Here is a 21,227-nt window from a genome sequence, read left to right as displayed (position 1 = left end):
GAAAAAAAAAAGGAGATGAAGTCTGATTTGAACCCTTGTAAAATCCAAATATTTCATTAATTAAAATTTTATTTGGATATAACTCTGGAAGTAATGGAACTTATCATAAGTAAAAGTTCTCAATGAGGGCTCATTACACCAGTTAAGAAAAAGTCCAAAATCCAAATTATTTTTGGTTTTTGGGCTTAATTGGACACTTTTGGTTCAGTAATTTGCAATCAAAAGAGAAGGTGCACAACTAGATGTTACACCAGTCCTAAATCAGAAATTTCAACATCCTACGGCGAATCGTTTTTGAGTTATGCGAAATACATACGTACGCATAGACATTACACAAAACTAGTCAAAATGGATTCAGGGATGGACAAAATGGATATTTCCGTTGAAATCTGAAGGAAACTTTCCGCGATCACAATACTTCCTTTATTTCGTGCAAGAAATTAAAAAAAATACAATATATGGATAAAAATTAAAACCTGCTTTCCTTTTCGGGGATCAATTTTAAATTCAGGACGAATTACAATGGACAAAATTAAAATTTTAATTAACTGTTCTTCGAAATTTTCTTTTATTTTTAAACGGCGAATGTAGATATTCCCCTCTCATTTTTACAAATTTAATTTTTATTATTTATTATCTGAGGATAAATTTAACTAAAATTTTCAAAATTGAAAAATCAATGCAAGAACTGATTGTTACGTAATTTTTTTAAACAACAAGCTGGAGTTCTGTCGTTATTATTATGCGAACAATTTTTCTTTGTGATTTACTTGCAAGAGAGGTATTTTACTAAAATGTTTCAGATAAACAAGAGTAAAAAATAACAAATTAAATTTAAAAATATTTTCGTAGTACTTTTTTTTTATAATTTTGAATGAGGTTCCATTACAGATAGTAGATAACCGGTACTAAAGGAATTCCAGTATTCAGTTTGTAGAAAGTAAATAAACTTTTTAATGTTTATTCAGTTCCTTACATACAACATCACTCATAAAGTGTAACTGGCTACTAGATATAGAAAAATAAGAAACAGTTTAAAAATTCGGATAATTACTTAAAGTGATGTAAAGCACTCCAATTACTAAAATTGAAAAATAAAAGTTAAGCAGCGATTTTTGGAAGTTCATTATTGACGATAGTATATAAATAGTTTTATAACGATCAGTTCATTCTTAAAAAAAATCGTCTGTACGCATATGAATGACATTAGTGAAATCAATTTTTTACAAATTATAAATATAATTTGCAAACGATTTCTTCTGTTTCATTCCGTAATGTATGTTTTATAAATTACTTTGACAAAACTGCAGTTCTTTGATTTGCCCTACTTGCCCTACTACCACACAAGAGATCAATGAAACATCAGTGCCGATCTTAATTAGCCCTGTAGGCCTTCAGGATTTTCATTTTAAGCTGCCTCTAAAAAAGATGGACGATCCAATTTTAAAAAAGACAAGATTGAATATATGATAATATTCTGCGACTGAAAAAACACCATGTTGCCTAAACAATGAAGCAGAAGAATGAAATAGATTTTTATTATTATTTTTTATGATAAAGCTATTCGTTTTCTTGGTATGAAAATTAAAAGGAAAGATTACATTTTTTCATTCTTTATAGAAAGAGTTCCTTACATGATTTCTTCAAGCAACAATAGATAATTATCTTTTTTATTAGCTAACACGTCTTGTTTCACACATTTTCTTTACTCAGGAATTTACCTGAAATACATATCAATATTTTAAAAATTAAAAATAAATATTCCTCGTTGAAATATTTATTGAAAAAATATCTTCTAAGTATGACAGTGAGAAAGATTATTCAAGTAACGGCAATAAATCTGAATTAAGTTTAATTTTTTTTTTTTTTTGTCTTCAGTCATTTGACTGGTTTGAAGCAGCTCTCCAAGATTCCCTATCTAGTGCTAGTCGTTTCATTTCAGTATACCCTCTACATCCTACATCCCTAACAACTTGTTTTACATATTCCAAACGTGGCCTGCCTACACAATTTTTCCCTTCTACCTGTCCTTCCAATATTAAAGCGACTATTCCAGGATGCCTTAGTATGTGGCCTATAAGTCTGTTTCTTCTTTTAACTATATTTTTCCAAATTCTTCTTTCTTCATCTATTTGCCGCAATACCTCTTCATTAGTCACTTTATCCACCCATCTGATTTTTAACATTCTCCTATAGCACCACATTTCAAAAGCTTCTAATCTTTTCTTCTCAGATACTCCGATCGTCCAAGTTTACTTCCATATAAAGCGACACTCCAAACATATACTTTTAAAAATCTTTTCCTGACGTTTAAATTAATTTTTGATGTAAACAAATTATATTTCTTACTGAAGGCTCGTTTAGCTTGTGCTATTCGGCATTTTATATCGCTCCTGCTTCGTCCATCTTTAGTAATTCTACCTCCCAAATAACAAAATTCTTCTACCTCCATAATCTTTTCTCCTCCTATTTTCACATTCAGTGGTCCATCTTTGTTATTTCTACTACATTTCATTACTTTTGTTTTTGTTTATTTTCATGCGATAGTTCTTGCGTAGGACTTCATCTATGCCGTTCATTGTTTCTTCTAAATCCTTTTCACTCTCTGCTAGAATTACTATATCATCAGCAAATCGCAGCATCTTTATCTTTTCACCTTGTACTGTTACTCCGAATCTAAATTGTTCTTTAACATCATTAACTGCTAGTTCCATGTAAAGATTAAAAAGTAGCGGAGATAGGGAACATCCTTGTCGGACTCCCTTTCTTATTACGGCTTCTTTCTTATGTTCTTCAATTGTTACTGTTGCTGTTTGGTTCCTGTACGTTGAATAATAGATAATAAAAGTGTTTTTTTTTTTTTTTGATTTTGAGAACAATTAAGAGCAATTTTATCAAATTTACAAGTTTATCAAGAAATTAAGAGAAATTGCATTGATAAACAGAAAAGGAATTGAGAAGTAAAATATTGCCATTCTTGAATTTTTTATTCGATTATGAAGAAAATTATTCGACAGCTTCAAACTGGCTAACTATTGTTAAACTTCTTATCTTATTTTCTTTCTTAAATGTCAGTAAAGAGATAAACTACTCTAATAAAATTTAAAAACGTTGGCTGTGATTTCTACGATGTATTACTAGGTAGAACGTATATTGTCTCGACTCGAGCAGGTGTGTTAAATAGGTTATTGCTATCTCCTCTTTACTTATTTCTTCAGATATAATTGATGCTCTTGTTAACCAGCTAAAAATTATTTTATAATTGGCTTTCTTATTTTTCATGCTGTATTTCCTTAGGAGATAATTGATGATGGGAAGTAAACAATGTTGTACTGTGTTAATTTCCAAGAACTGGTATCAATATAGCCTAGTCAGAATATCGAGCATAAGAAAACAATTATACATTTACGAAGGATATGTTTTAAAATTATACGGTTAAAGAGTACAGTTTACTACATTACGATGTTATTGCATTACCTTTTTTGATAATATAGGTCAAGGATTCGCAATTGTTTTTGTACCCTAGAGCACATTTTAAAATAACCGGCAGGGCGGCGGGTACCATCTAGTTTTTCAAAGCAAATTTATAGTTTGATACAATAGATATAACACACAAAAATATTTATTTCTATCTGTAATTTTAACTGTTAAAGTACGTAAAAGTTATTGATTAAACTCTTGCGTTATGTGAAAACATACAAGGGTTACATTACAAAAAAAAATAATTATAGAAAATAATAATCTCAAGTCAATGTGAAGTTTGGCATTGCATTTTATTGGACATTACCTCATAATTAGGGTAGTAATTCCTGATCGTAAACAATCAAGATGATCATCAGTGAGTCGAGATAGATATTCTGATTTTATGACATTTACCGTCGAAAACAAAGATTCCCAAAGGCATTTGGAACCGAAAGACGATTTTATCTTGCACGCTGCTCTTTTTAAGAATGGAAACCTTTCTTTGTCCTCTAAATTCCAGAAGTTTTCATCTGATATTTGGGATTTCAGAAAAATCTTATTCTGAAAAACCAAAATTTCTACCTTCAGGTTTTCAGCGATTAAGTGAACAAGCTTTAAAATGTATGCATTCATTTTTATTACAATTACTTGGCAAGTAAAAGGATTGATAAAAAGATAACATTGGCTCAATGGCAGTAAACTGCTGAAACCTCTTTTTAAACTGTTATTTTAAATACTTGAATATGTTTAAAAATGATGACAAATTAAGTTCACTGTCACTTATCATTTTTTTCACAGCTGGAAAATGCACGAGGGATCCCATTGGCAGCTGTGATTTACATAAAACTAGTTTTGCTTTAAATGAGTATGCTAAGCTATCATTTTAGCGATGTTTGTCTTTTCTTTGAAAAAAAAAATTAAAGAATTAGATTTTTCCATGATGTTTGTGAGAAAGCCCAAGACCACCTGACAGCGAGAGTATATTAACTCATCAAAACTTTTATTTTTGGCGTTAAGGAATTCTTTTATTTCTTAACTGAAGGTTAAAAATCATAAAATGCAATAGTGAAAACTGCTGACTAGTCAGCCTAGCCGTTATCGCCCTAGTGCCAACTTTTTTAATCTCTGTTTACATCTCCTTGATATCTCCTTCACTATCAAACCTCTTTGCTACGCCTTTACATCAAAGATAAGATTTAAGTACCGTAAGATAAAGGGATCCCGGCCAGACAGCTGCATTCAAATAGACACAATCGCTTCGTTATCAGAACGAATCTAACGAGTATCTTTAATTCGATTTCATTTTACTCATATCGGGGTAGATATAGAAAGTGTTCGAATAAAAATTATCGAATACGACGACCTCTGAATATCGAATTCGTACTCAATTCTTTGAAGATTTGATGTTACCCATTACCTTCTCAACTGGGTCTCCTAAATGCATTGGAATGGGCACACACCAATTGTTCGTCGGCGCCAATGTGGCCACGGTTATAGGGTTCAGAACCCAGGAATATTGATAATGGTATATAATTTTTTAATATTGTTAATTATATATATATATATATTTTTTTTTTTTACCGCAATTAGTTGTGCATTTAGAATATATATATATATATATGTTCTTATTTTATTTCATTCTTGACAAGAATTTACTTGTACAGTATGCATTTTTTAGTCTAGCCTAATTATTAACGGGGTGTTGTATAATATTGATTGTTTAACATTGAATAATAAAGTGTAGTTTATTTCATTTGACGAAATTCATGTAGCAAGGTTATATAACAGATAGTAGTAATTATGATGGCCCCTAACGGTTGATAATGATAGTTTATTTACAGGTTAATTAAAAACTTTAATTATACTATATAAATTTAGACAGCATTTAAGTTTACTTTAGCTGTGTTTAATAAAACTATATACCCATAATTTTGCGTTAAATAATTAGTATTGTGTGTAAGATTTATTTTATAACATGGAACTAAAAAGATAAATTAATAAAACTTAACTTGCTAGTTGCGGGTAATATTTAATCCTATCGTAAAATTCTATTTCCTCGAAGTAAATTATTTTAGTTAATACTTTAATAATAAAACAAGCTAAGCTTGTTTACTAATGTCTACCAAATAGTTCATGAAATGAGTTTATTATGTAACGCCGAAGTACAACCAAGGTTATATTAAAGGCTTTCAATATATTTACTGGATGAACAATAAAACACTTTGAGTTTCTAATGAAAAGAAATCATAATGCAACTCTGATATAATTAAAAAAATAATAATAAACGCTGATAAGAAATATGTGAAATGAACATATTTGTTAGTAATTAAATGAGAATTGCTGAGTTTATTTAAGTTCTAAGATCTGTGAAAACTAAATGTTAATTATATTAAATGACACAAATATTAAAATGGAAATAGACGATACCTATGGTATACACTTCAACAGAGCTATTAAATTCGATAAATAAAAATTCATAAATATCACGTTTCAGACGTCTAATCTGACAATGATTCAACAAATAAAATAACAAATTGAATTATTAAGAGATAATTAACAATTTATTTATATTAAGATGCTTATTTAAAAAAAAACTCATCTTTTTAAAATTTATCTGAATCCAATCAGACATGAAATTACTTCCATAGAATCTCGAGGTAATTTAAAATTATCTTTTTTTTAATTTTTTGAAACAAAACATAGGCCCATTAGCTGAAACTCTCTGGTAATAGATATATTGGTATGTTTAACATTATTCTTTTTTACAAGAAAATTGAATTTAATGAATAAACTGCTAATTTTATCCAGAGAAATTAATATTTTAATTCAAGGTTAATTAATGAAGTTAATGAATTAATTAATAATTATTTATTACATTATAATAATCATATTTAAATATGAATTTAATAATATGAATCAATGAATTGTAATCTACTTTTAACTAAATTTGAATGTAAGTCCTGTTGCATGAAATCCAAACTAATGTTAAGACTAATCAGAAATAATAAACACTTACGCGATCCGGGAGAAAGATGTTTCTTGACATTTTGAATATTACAAAAATTTCTCCCTTTTGGCAAATAAAAAAATTACTACTATTTTGGAAAAAATAATTCGAAATTTTATATTAATTATCGGGGAATGTATATATATATATATATATATACTGTAAACGGCTTTATATTTTAACATTGAGGGATACTAGGAAGTAGAAACAAATGCAGATCTATGTAGTTTCAAAATGACTACTTTATTTTGAGATCTTTTTTCACCATCTAGGATCTACTAAATTGAATAATTTTTTTTTTAAGTAGGAAGGTGGTTATGTGATACGTAATTTTTAATGTAAAATACTACCAGAAAAACATTAGCGAAAACCGTATTTCTCGATAAATTTTGTTGGTTACATACAGTAAGATTTTTTGAATAGCTGAAGTCCTACTCTTAAGTTCTAAATAATAAACTCTTAGTTCGAATTAATAATTCTACAAGTATCTGTTCAAAAATTATACTCATCTTTCCATCTTACCTAACAAATTTGTATTAAATTTAAGTTAACCAATAAGTTTTTATTTTAAATTGTCTAGTCTACTCTATTATTTAAATTTTTGATATTTCGCATTCTGACTACGTCATGATTCTAATATTTTCTGTCAATCTATACTTCAGTTACTACAGTACTTCAGTTTATTTACTTCCGAAATATTTTTACCAAAGAATCAATCGTTTATTTCACGAGAAGAAAAATAAAAAAAGCTTTCTTAAAAATTTTTTGCCTCACTTCTACCAGCTACCTACTCTGTTGGCGCATTTATTATTTGTTTATCGGAAACTGAAAGCTGTCTCAACAACGAAAAGATCTATAATTCATAGATGGAACCTTCAAAAATAATTACTTTAATACCTAATACATCCTCTAAGAGGCTTCTGTTTTAAGACTATCCCCAGAATCCTGCTGTTTAATTATTAAACTCTACAGAGGCTGTAATCCATAAAACTCAACACATATTTTAAATAAAAGCATTACTTATCTTAAAAATTTTATTTAGGTTTCGGAAACAACATAGGAACATATTTTGCATGTATCTAAACATAAAAATCAGTATTGTATATGTAGATAAATATAAGCAAAACGATAATGATTCTCTCTTCTTACAGCAAAAATAATTTGCCCGAATAAGATAGCTTTCTGATAATAAAGGAGACACCTGTGTTATCTGGCTACGTATTCCCTAAGAAAAGGAAATTAAAGGTGCACAAATAATACATAATGAAGAGAACTTGCATCAAAGTTCTTGTATCTAAGTTCCTGCTGATATATAAAAATACGAATAAAAAGGTAGTATAATCCGGCTATTTATATGTTAAACAGCTGCAAGAAGCAATTTGTTACAGAATTGGTTTTATTATTCCTAAGCGGTATTTATTTTTTCAAATATAACCTACAGTAAACTGTACAATTCTTTGTAATTATTATGTATATTTGTATAATGAAAATTATTTTTGTTTAGTTATCCAAAATAAAAATAAAAGATATTAATTTATTCTTAATCGATATTCTTGACCGAATTTAATAAAAGAGAATTTTTATGCATAATTCTAAGAATACACAAAAAACCGCAATGAATTTTCATATGATCATGGGAATTCACAGGCTTTATTGATTAAAACCAGTGAATTGTATTGCGTGATGGCGCAATCATTTTCAGGATTTATCTTTCGATTTATCAGTATTTATTTTGATAGATTTATGAAATAACTGATTTAATGGAATTTAATATTTTATTTACCTTGTTCAGTCTGGTACGTTAGCTCTAATTAGAAACAGAAGAGACAAATTTTATTGTTATTTAGCTTCACATTTAATAATATTTTTACCAATCTGTTTATTAAAGATCGGAAATTTTTTTAACATGTTAAAAAAATCCACTAGCACCATATTTTATTTAATACTTTAAAACATCTCTTAAGTAAAAATAAATATATTTTTTATATTTAATCTCTAGACACAAAACCTGAAATGAGAAAACTTTGAGGTAAGTTACTAAGAATGTGGTCTTGAAACATGACTACATAAGAAACTTATTTTAAGTTAATAAACAAAGTTTTATAAGTAGTTTCGCTCAACATTTTTTTTAACTGCTTATTTATTTTACGTATGGTTGATATTTACTTTAATTAAAATATCCATTGAGCTAATTTGAGAAAATTAATTGTTGCAAATATAAAAAAAAATAAATAAATAAATAATAAAAGAACCTTAAAAATAATAATAATAATTTTGTTTATCGGTTGTTAAAATTATATTAATTACAATAGAATAAAACAAAGAAACATAACTTTATAAAGTTGTCCAGAGTATATTATAACGGGTAGAGAAGTTTTCAGAATAAGAAAGAGAGAGAGAGAAAATGAGAACCGAAGTCGACAAACAGGTTGAAAAAGAAAAATCCAGAAGAAACAAAAATAAATTCTTTCAAAGAAAATGAAGAAATTCGTTGAAAGAATTCTTAATTTTCTTTTTTTCTTTTAAAGAATTTATAGAAAAGTGTAGGAGGTGTGATTACGTGATTAACAGAAATCGTTACGCTTGAACAAGCGTAAGATTGGGTCGGCTACTGTTACTACAAGTCAAGCCCCGGGTCCGGAGGTATAAATAATGCCCAGTATCAACGAACTTTAGTTCAAAATATTAGCAAAAATGCTTCACTAATTTATCCCTGGATATTTTACTCCCATAAACAAGAATGTAACATAAAGAATCTGTAAAACCTAGATTCTCTATCATTTCTTCATCTTAGAACTGCCTTCAAACATATAATGTGACTTGAAGGGAGTGGATTGGACCCTCTAAAAAAGTAGGGCTTCTTCAGGCGGATTCCTGCTAGACTGAAAGACGCTAGTACCGAAATAATGCTTTCAGAGGATGTATTGAATGGATCTGACGGAGAAGGATGTAAATATCTTACTAATCTCCCAAAGAAAAGCCCAGATCCATCAGAAAACATGATCCATAAAGGATCGGAACGCATACCAAATCCCGTCTATATTAAACTAAAACAAATATATTACCCCAACTAAAATTAAATACCTGCTAGATAAATAGAAAGATCCAGCAACAAGGAACTAATATTTAGAGTTTGCAAAGAATACAGAAATAAAATATCCCCCGCCGATATCCTTGCGTTCTAAACAACAGTTTAGTACGGTGTGTAATAAATGCGAAGACAATGCGCGGGAGCATTTGGATTGAGTGTTCTGTAACAAACGAGGGAAGAATGCGTCACGAGTGTTTCATTTTGAGGTAATGTCTGGGGTTATGTTCAAGAAAGTGGTTGTTGAGTTTGTTGTGAACTGGGAACGATGTTAAATTATTCATTTATAAAAGTGTACGCTTGTTTCCTAATGTAAACATTAAAAAATTAATTCTTGCATAAAGTGAATTTTTTATTTTGACTGTTATTACTCGTTATTTTAAAATAATAACTTTTAATTTTTAGCTATTGTAATTAAAAATTTATTTTGCGATTTATAATTAACTTATTTTTTACATTATAAGTGATTTAAAAGTAAAGAAATTTGTAAGATTTTTAAGATAATGTTGTGTCTCTCGATATCCTTGTCTAACAGCAAACACGTAACAATATTATAACAGCAGCAAAATGGGTGTTTGATAAATCCATCATTGTTTTAATATACAAATGAAAAAAAAAAATAAAACATAAATTAAAAAATTATATTTCTCCTTACTCAGATAATAAAATCTATACAGCATAAATCTGTCACTTCGATTTGTAGATAGCAATGTTGGAGATTAGTTTTAGCTTTACATTCAAATTTAAGCAGGGGTTTAGAGGTACTGCCAATCAGATACGAGTAACCATGATCTCAGTATATTTTCTTTGTTTAAGTTCAGTTAACTACAAAAAAGAATAATAAAAGCTGAACTGGACAAGTAAAAAAAAATATTTTAATAATTTTTATGATAATAAACTATATACGTTTATTATCAGAATTTATTTTACAGAATATTTGAAAAGGTTTTAATTTTTCTTTTTTTTCTAAGCTCATTTGCTTAGTAGGTATTAAAAGTTATATATTTAGAAACTATTTTTTATTAGCGGCAAGAATATTCCATTAAACATGTTAGGAGGAGTCTGCTACCTTGATTACAATAAAAATAAATATTTATTAATTAAAATAAATTAAGGTTATTTTTTAATTAATTAAAACATAATCATCTTTTCTTCATAAATTTACAAGGAGTTTATTTAGAAATATTATTATTGTTATTATAGAATAACTATTTGTCATCTGCCATGTTATCTATTACAGCTTCTATTACAAATTATTGTTATCTATTACAGCTTCACCAAGTTGAATATAACGTTTAACCAACCGGGTTGGTCTAATGATGAACAAATCAGCCGATTTGGAAGTCGAGAGTTTCAGCGTTCAAGTCCTAGTAAAGTCAGTTATTTTTACACGGATTTGATTCCTAGATGGTGGATACACCGGTGTTCTTTGGTGTTGGGTTTCAATTAACTACACATCTCAGGAATGCTCCAACTGAGACTGTACAAGATACACTTCATTTACACTCATATATCATCCTCATTCATCCTCTGAAGTATTATCTGAACGGTAATTACTGGAGGCTAAACAGGAAAAAGAAAGAAGTTGAATATAACTGTAATCTAAATCACGACACATCCCTCACATTAAACTTCAGATAACATATCCAGATAAGTGACATGTTTAGACTTTTAATAAGAAGAAATAACAGTATAATGAAAATCATCAATCTAAAACAGTTATCCTAAAAATGTTGCCACAAATATTTTATATGCATTAAAACCACAAAACTAGTGAGATAAAACCACAAAATATTTCTCCTTATCTATGAGTTTACCTTTTTCTACTGCATTAGTTCAGTAAAAATAGATAAGTAATTTACATAAAATCTCGCATGGAGATGTTTTTAACATCTGGATTACATGAATTGATAATAATTTTTTAAAGTAATTTTCATAGAATTTTTATAAAACAAAAGCTGTTTCAAAAACAATTTTCTTCTTATAAAATTAATTTTTTTATCTTTTGAGATATAAGATGAGGTGTAAGATACAAAATGTGTCTCAAAATGCCTCTCCCATGTAAATGTCAACCACACCTTCATGAAGTGTAGCTAGGCTTGCTACGGGGTGCATCCTGTTCTCACAGACATGGCTCTGGCAACCGAGGGCCATTGGTATAAATGGCTCCCCTTCTACCAAGTGCCAGCAACCTCTGATGAGGGTGGATGATCGAGTAGAAGGAAGGGGGCACTCCATTGAACCTGACGGTGAGTAATTGACACCGGAAGGTGGATGAGTCATCAGATCTGTGGCATTAGAATGCAGAAGGAATGGGAAACCATTGCATTAAAAATCCTTAAAGATATCCTTAGTCGATCGTGGCATGGTACGGATCTTTTTGTAAAAGACTCTGGAAGTGAAGCTTCTTCTCATTTGGATCTCTGGGACGAAAATACAATAAGGTTTCATGATTATGAAGAAGTAAGAATAAAGTACGGACACAGAGAGGATAATTGTGTAGGGATGGATAAATATAGGAGCATGGAATATAGTGATACTAATGCAAAAGGGTAACCTTGAAAATGCAAAACAAGAAATGATTACAAATAAATTAGACATACTTGGAATGAGTGAAGTGAGATGGGGTGGAAATGGAGAAATGTCGAGTGGGGACTTCCACTTGTACTACTCAGGTACCAAAAGAGGTGGTAGGAATGGAGTTGGTGTATAATTAAAAAAGAAAGTAGTAGGAAAAGTGATTGCAATGGAATATGTTGATGATCACCTGATGATGATAAGGCTAGAAGGTAGAGATAAAGATCTTATAATAATTCAAGTATATATGTCAACATCACAGTATACTGAAGAAGAAGTTGAGAAGTATTATGGAAAGCTGGAAAATACACTAGAAAAAGGAAGGAAAAAGGCATGCGTGTTGATGATGGGAGACTGGAATGCTGTGGTTAGTGTTGCACAAGAAGGCAAGATAATTGGAAAATATGGTTTAGGTAACAGAAGCAAAAGATGAGAGCAATTAGTTGAGTTCAGGATGGAAAATGATATTGTAGTGGGAAACAAAATGTTTGAAAATCATAAAAGTAGGAGATATACATGGGTGTCAAGATTGCATGCAGAGAAGTCTCAAATTGATCGCATGCTCATACAAAGATATAAGAACAGTATGAAAATGAAAAAGCTTACCCAGCTGAAGATATAAACTCTGATCACAACTTAGCAGAAATCAACTTGAAGCTCAAGAAAATAAAGGTTGGTCAGAAACGAAGTACCTATGATTTATAAAAACTAAGAAACAAAGACATAGTCAAAGAGATGCAAAGTAGCATATTGGAAAAAACAAGAACAGGAGGGAAGCCAAATAGTGTGAATAATCATTGGTTAAATATTAAAAACAGTATAAAAGAAGCAGCTGAGGAAACGATAGGAATTAAGAACAGAGAAAAATACAAGAGGAGTGGGTCAGTGAAGAAATGGTAGAAAAAATGAATGAAAGGAGAAAATGGAAGAATTTTCTGACAGAGAAAGGTAAAAGGAACTATAGAAAGCTTAATAATGAATTAAGAAGCAAAATTGAGAGAGCAAGAGGAAAAGTGGTTACAGGAAAAGTTTGCTGCAACAGAAAAACAGGAAAAAGCAGGAAGATATGATCTAATGTACAAAGAAGCTGCAGAAATGTTATTCAAGAAAAATGGAAAAAGTTGTACAGTGTATCAGATCGAGTCAAAAATGAAGGACATAGTAACTGAGAAAAATGAAGTGAAAAAAATATGGGAAGAATACACCATGGATTTATATATGCACTGAATGATAAGCCAAGGGGCGTAGATCTAGGAATAGAAGAGAACAAATTTCATGAAGATCATAAAAGTTATAATATCTTAAAATGTGAAGTAAATATGGGCACGACAGTGATGGCTAATGGAAAAGCTGCACGATGTTATTAATTGCTGATTGAGTTGTTTAAATCTCTTGAAGAGAATGAAGAAATTCTATTGCTGGATCTGTGCAAAAAATATATGATGAGGCTAGATGGCCTAAAGAATTTCTGGATACAATAATGGTGCCATTACCAAAGAAATTTAATTCTAGAAAGTATGAAGAATACCGGACTACTAGTCTAATTTCCCATGCAGCAGAAGTCTTACTAAGGATTCTTAACAGGAGGTTGTACAATAAATTGGATGAAAATATTGCAGAAGAACAATGTGTCTTTAAAAGGGGAGTTGGAACTAGGAATGTCATAGGACTGCTTCAAATTATGGGTGAAAGATAAATAGAAAAGAGAAGAAGAGTAAATGTTGTGTTTTTAGACCTTGAGAAAGCTTTTGATAGAGCGTGTGATAAATTAATGATAATTTTGAAAAAGAAAGGAATTGATTGGAAAGATAGGATTTATGAAAGAGTTGTATATGAACCAGAAAATAAAAGAAAGAATAGCATGTGAGACAATGCAAAAGATAGAAATAGGAAGGGGAGTGGGACAAGGATGCTGCATGTCACCTACATTATTCAATATTTGACTAGAAGAAATCATCAACAATTGTTTGAAGGGTAATAGAAGAATAGGTGGTAAAAGAGTAGAATGTATTCAACTTGCTGATGACATGGTGGTGCTAGCAGAAAGTGTAACGAAGTTAAATGAAATGTTTAATGATGTAAATAAGACTTGTGAAAATTTAGGAATGAAAATTTATGAAAAGAAAACAAAATATATGGTATTAGGTGGCAAATACGGAAGTATTAGTGTAAGAATTGGGACTGAGGTACTAGATCAGACGCTAAAATTTAAGTACTTGGGTAGGCTTATAATGGAAGATCTTAACTGTACCACAGAAACCAAAAGGAAAATAGCAATGGGTAAGGGGGTATTTAGTATTTAGTAGGAAAAGGAGTTTGCTGTGTGGGAAATTAAATTTAGATTTAGAAGAGATTGGCAAGATGTTTTATTTGGCGTGTTATGCTTTACGGTGCAGAAATGTGGACTTCGAGAAAGGAAGATATACCATGAATTGCGGCATTAAAGATGAGGATGTGGCATAAAATGATAAATGTCTGTTGGCAGGATAAAGAAACAAATGAGGAGATGTTGAGAAGAGCAAAAGAAGAAAGGAATATGTTATATACTATTTTTAGCAGGAAAAGGAACTGGCTAGGATAATGTATGAGAAGAAAGTTCTTATTAATAGATGCAGATGAAAGATTGGCAAACAAAAAGAGAGGAAGGGGAAGAAGATTTCAGTTGACTGATGGGGTTGTGGAAAGAGGAAAAGTATGGATACAAAAACATTGAACAGGACAGGAACAAGTGGAGAGCAGCCACGACAAGACCTACCAAATTGGCAGGACACAATGAACGAATGAAATTGGGTTAAAAAATTCAAAAATCCTTATTCCTTATTTTAGAAATAAAAAATTATATCACTTAATTTTTTTTTACTAAATTTATCGTAGCCGAGTTTTATATATATATATAAAAGTGTTAAGATATGATTATGTCTGTTATATTTTGTCCGTAACTCTGTCTAGTTTGAAATTATAGTAAATAAGAAAAAATTAAATTGTAGAAAAGTAATTTTGCTAAAAGTTTTGTTTCAAGTTTTTTTTCTTAAAACCTTATTTATAAATTTAATCACGAAAGTCTAGTATAAAAAAAATTTTTAACCGGAGTTGGGAAGGAAATTCAAAAACTTAAAACCAGATAATTAGTTATCCTTCATCAGTAAAAACAATTCATCAGTAGATAATTTAATAAGCCTGACGGAAAGTCACTCCTAACAGTCATAAGATCTAACTATTTATTAGAATCCTGCAGAATTTTAATAAACGAGAAAAACAAACAAAAAAGTCAGTGGTACCTAAATATTTCCTTATTGCATCCTTATGTTTGATCTATTTTTATTGGTTTATATGTACTGACAATAATCTAAAAGGGAAATACTAAATTAATACAATTCAATAATTTTAAATCTATGCAGAATTTGAAAATAATTATTTCTGATCAAATTTTATTTTAAACTGTACACCTTATTTGCAGTATAATTGTTTGTTCAATTAATATAATTTTTTTGTTGACACTTAAATATACTGTATATTATCTGTTCACTCAAAACAATGAATGTCTAATTGATTCAAAGGAGAGAAACCCAATAGAGCATTTTGACACCGTTGAGGAAGACACCCACCATATAACGTTTTCGGTCGCCACGCCATCCACTCCGTACGTAGCCCTGATGGGCTTTACCGTAGGTCATCTTCAGAAAAACCTTGGCGGTTAACATATTACAATCTCGCCTAGCCCAGAATGCCACCGATGGGAATGTCGCTTGCGGCATTCGCATCGATGTACTACTAACAAAGATGAACTCTTAGTATCATATCAAATATAGTCTTAAACAAGACTGAATTCCGAAACGTTGAATAAAGGAACTGAAATCACCTATTCGAGCAAGTAAAGGTGAGTTCGACACACAACTCAAACCAACCAATAATTGAAAAACATAAAAGTGAAACATTAAACAAAACCACAATATAACAACTAACATGAAAACCAAAAAATACAAAGTAACAAAGAAATGAGAAATCATAAAAATGAGAAACCCATAGAAAGAAGGGAACCCCAATCAGTACTGTACACCCCTCAATCCTTTCTTTTGCATGGTAAATCATAAATTCCTCTATTATTGACCATTCGGCCTGGTTATCCCAAAACTGCAGGATATCCAGTGCCAACCCGGAATATCGAGACGACAAATCACCTCAGTACCTTTCTCATCGTAATTTGTGCACTCATATAACACATGAAAAGCGTCATCAGAACCCCGCACTACAGGCACAACTCCGCATCCATCAGGCCGAATCACACCAGCTTGTTCCTAAAAGCACCGTGTCCTGAAAGAAATTTTAAAGCTCTGTAACGCCGTAAAGCTGTAAAGAGATTGTAATAGATATTTTTTTTATAGAAACCCCAAATATTTATTTGGGGAAATACAGGAGGCACGCTGCAAGCATCTAATATTCTGGAAAAGATCATGCATATACCGCCCATCTTCCGATGCAGAAATGTGGACTTCGAGAAAGGAAGATATACCATGAATTGCGGCATTAAAGATGAGGATGTGGCATAAAATGATAAATGTCTGTTGGCAGGATAAAGAAACAAATGAGGAGATGTTGAGAAGAGCAAAAGAAGAAAGGAATATGTTATATACTATTTTTAGCAGGAAAAGGAACTGGCTAGGATAATGTATGAGAAGAAAGTTCTTATTAATAGATGCAGATGAAAGATTGGCAAACAAAAAGAGAGGAAGGGGAAGAATAAGAATCGTATCCAGGCTGCTCGATCTCCCGAATCTTTTCAGAGGTCTAGTCACCCAACTTCCTAGCAGCATAATGTTCCTGCCTTTCTACCGCAATCATATCGATTAGTTTCACACCCGCAATCACCAAGATGGCCTCTCGTGAAATGGTTCGGTAACCGCCCGTTACTGTGAGTAACGTAAATCGTTGAGCCCTCAGTAAAATATTTCGATAACTTTAAAATGTTAGTCTTCTTACCCAAACAGGCACTGCATATAGAGTAACAGCCTCACATACGCTTGTATACAGAATGCTCATGATCATAAAATTAAGTTCCCAATCAGGTTTGACACGTCGAATAGCGAAGAAGGCTCTACAGGCCTTTTTCGCGATGTGAAGGTTCCTCTTGAGTTGTAACTTTTCAACCAAGATCACCCCGAGGTATACTTCAGTGCCTGAACATATTTAACACGCTGGCCTGCCATCGAAATGTGAGCCCGTCGCGTAACAGCCAAACGACCCTTGAGGAATATCATTACGTATTATCCGGGCTGATCGTCATCTTGTGTTGATGACCCCACAGCTCCAATATCCTGCATGCACGAGTGGCCCTGAGATCTGCCTCATTCTGTGAGCATCCTTCAATCAGCAGGAGTCCGCCATCGGCATAAGCCATCATGCGACACCCACTGTGCAACCTCAGCCGCAGAAGAATCAAATTCAACCACCCACAACAGAGGATCCAACACACGGCCTTGAGGACAACCCTTAGATAGTGTTTTACAAACCACATGGTTGCACCATGAGGTTTGTAAAACACTGTTGCTCGCGGAGTAACACATCGCGATGACATATTACTTTGCAGTAATTGCAATTATTTATCATTATATGCTCTTTTCTGCAATTGGTAAATAGCAGAAGACCACCAGAGGTTATTTAAAGCACCGGAAATGTCCAGGAAGATTCCCAAGACTTATTCCGCCACACTCGTCGATACTACACTCACCACACGGAGTATGGCGTTCTCAGTACCTTTTCCGAGACGAAACCCATGCTGGATTTCTATCAGTAACCCACGCGTGGTCAGCCTCTCATTTAAACGAAGGTACAGAACCTTCTCAATGACTTTACCAATAACCGGCAGTAGTGTCAGAGGCCTGTAAGACGAACTAACAGTGGGATCCTTATAGCCTCCTTTAAACAGCAATTTAACAATCCCTTTCTTCCAGCATACAAGGAGGAACCCGCCAAACAGCAATATATTGAACACCCGTATGATAGTTCTCACACTTACACTTACCGAGCAAACAAAGTGCTCGGTCGTTATTTCATCAAAGCCCGGGCACTTACCCCTGCCTAAATTACAAATAGCCTGACGCACTCCGGCCTCAGCAATTAACTCCCCTATATAACATTTTATTCTGGCTGACATCCTGAAATAGGTGCCGATGGATGATAAAGAAATACCTTCTTTTTTTTGTAGCGAGTAGCCATGCTTGATCGGGAGTCGTACCCAAAGCCTCCTGATTAAAGGTAAAGATCCTACCCCTACACCACGGAAATTGGCTACAGAATTTAAAGAAATTATTTTATTAATTACAGGGACATAAGAAAACGAAAGATGTTGTTATAAGTGTTTTAGAACCGAATTCTTCTACAGGTCTTAAATAAAAAATCAATTATTTTAAATGAGAGTAATAATTAAGTTTAAATTTCGCTCATAAAACAAAAACAGTAATGTATACAAAAAAAACTCAAAACTTAAGCAAAAAATTACAACGCACTACAAAATTGTCTTAATAATAAACATAATCGTAACATAGAAATTTAATAATTATAATATGAATGAAAGTCTCCTTATCCTTATGCAGAAAGAAATAATATTAATCAGCACAAAATTTACGAATAAATTAATTTTTAACAGTTCCTTGAAAGAACTGCTGTAACAGCAATTACAGTTAACACATTTTGCTGTTAAAACTTGTTAACAACAATTATAACAAGTGTAATTGTTAACAATTATAATGAACCTCTGTTGAGGAATTAACTTCAATGAGGTTAATTAACCTAAGGTTATTATTACAACCTCTAAGAAGTTGTAACTAACCTCTTTTGAGGATAGCGTCTGAAACTATAATTTTTCGGACTATTTTCTTTCGAACTAAGTTCAGATAATCATGGATAATAATTGATATGAACTAATAAAAGTTTAATTAGCTTTGAATAAACCTTGAGTAAGGATTAATTGTTCGAATAATACTTGATGAGTAATATTTAATTTGGAATTCACCTATCGTTCCACTTTCTTTCTTCCTTTAAGAGACATCAGAAATGAAATATTTATATATAATTTTCAATTATTAAGTACCGTATCTATTCAAAATCATTGAATAAAGTTGATTTTAAAGCAAGCCGTGGATCGATAACACGATTTTTTGAACGAAATGATTTGTTAATAAGACGAAAGACGACCATTTCTCAACGACTTCCAGACGCTTATGAACAAAAAATATTAAATTTTCACAAATACATAATAAATCTTAGAAAAGATAAAGAGATAAAGGCTATTTGCCTTCTCAAATAGGAAACGCTGATCAAAACCCCGTATATTTTGAAATGCCATTTGACAAAACCGTAAACAAAAAAGGTGAAAAATGTATTACGATTCCCACTGGCGGTTATGAGAAACAAAGATGTAATGTTATGCTTTGCATATCTTCTGATGGATCAAAATTACCTCCGTACATTGTTTGTAAAAGAAAAACTCTTCCTACCGTACAGGTAAATGAAGTTATTATCAGAGCACAGGAATCAGGTTAGATGGACGAAACCTTACTTTTAGATTGGATCAGGTGTGTATGGCAAAAGCGATCAGGATGTTTACTTAATAAAAAAAATACCGGTATAGTAGTAATGGATAGTTATCGGGGGCATACGACTGATAAAGTGAAAGACATTTTAAAAAAGGGTATGACAGACCAAGTAATAATTCCAGGTGGATTGACAACTCTATTGCAACCACTAGATGTCTGCAATAATAAACCGTTCAAATCTGCATTAAAACAACTTGTCAGTAAATGGATGACTGATGAAAATTTCTTTCTCACGCCTACAGGAAGAATCAAACGCCCAGATTTTAACCGGATTTGTGTTTGGATAAAAGATGCTTGGGAAGGTATTTCCACGGAATTAGTAAGGAAAAGTGTAAAAAAATGCGGAATACCTAATGAACTTGATGGTAGTGAAGACGATCACTTTGGCAGAACGACGTGGAGACTACCGGTAACTCTTCTACAGACATTGACAGTGACAGTGATTAATTAAAAATAAAATACCATATTAAAAAGCGTACTGAAATGATTCTTTTCAACATGATACTTTCTTATCGTTTTACTGGCCTTCTGATTCTGAACTAAAGTAGTACTTACGGTAATTAATTATTAATATTCTAATTTAAATGAACGAATTAAATGCTTTACTTTCTGAACATTTTCGTATTTACGTATTTTTTTATCATATCTGTTGCACTTTGAAATATCGGTATTAACTCGATTTACTTTTTTATATTTTTGGCCCGGAAAATCTAGTTGCGTGGCTTATTCCGAGTCATGGGGGGGGGGTACTCGAATAAATACGGTAATTTAGTATTTTCAAATATATAATTTTCAGCCATATGTAATAGTTGAAAAAGCGCAGTCAAACGTGGAATGAGGTTTGAAATGCATTATATATATTTATATATATATATATATATATATATATGGTTTTGAAATATCTCTCATAGTAATATATCCAATTACACAAGGATAAAGTGGATCTTGTCCCGTGATATTTATTCTCAAACTAAGTTATTTCTTTATGAATTAAAAAACGGGTTAATTAATACCTTTTTGGTCACAATTTACGAAATTCTGAGAGCAGTATGATTCGATGGTGCCACGTATTTTCCCGCAAACCTCCACGATTTTTTAATACTGACGTGAAATAAATTAAAACAAGTACGAATCCAGCAATCTTAGGCTTGTGGCGCAGTATTTCTTGTGACAATGTTTCTTTCATTTACCACATTATATTTTCGGTGCCGTATTTGTGAGCCTAAGATTATAAACTACTAAATTAATTGAATTTTATTTTTACACCAGATAACATATTTTATTTGTTGTATAACATCACTATTTATGAAATGTAGTTACTAAACTAGGAAGATACTTCAACCATAATAATTTAATGTTAAACATTAGTTCTACAAAAAAATTTAACCAAACATTACCTCTAAGCAATGTCTTCATTAAAATGTTAAATAAACGTGATATTTCACTGGTAGATGAATAACGAATAAAAAGTGAAAAAAATTAAATTTCTACGATGAAATAA

At 31.3% G+C, this 21,227-nt stretch overlaps 1 long non-coding RNA gene across 1 annotated transcript in view; it reads right to left on the bottom strand.

The window, feature by feature from the left end:
* The window catches only part of LOC142320889 (uncharacterized), a 386,977-nt gene that overhangs the window by 350,472 nt on the left and 15,278 nt on the right, over positions 1-21,227 (bottom strand). The window lies entirely within an intron of this gene.

This window comes from Lycorma delicatula, chromosome 3 (assembly GCF_047948215.1).
Source record: "Lycorma delicatula isolate Av1 chromosome 3, ASM4794821v1, whole genome shotgun sequence".
Classification (NCBI taxonomy): Eukaryota; Metazoa; Arthropoda; class Insecta; order Hemiptera; family Fulgoridae; genus Lycorma; species Lycorma delicatula.
Note: the sequence above shows the minus strand (reverse complement) of the source record. Positions and strands in the feature narration are given on the sequence as shown.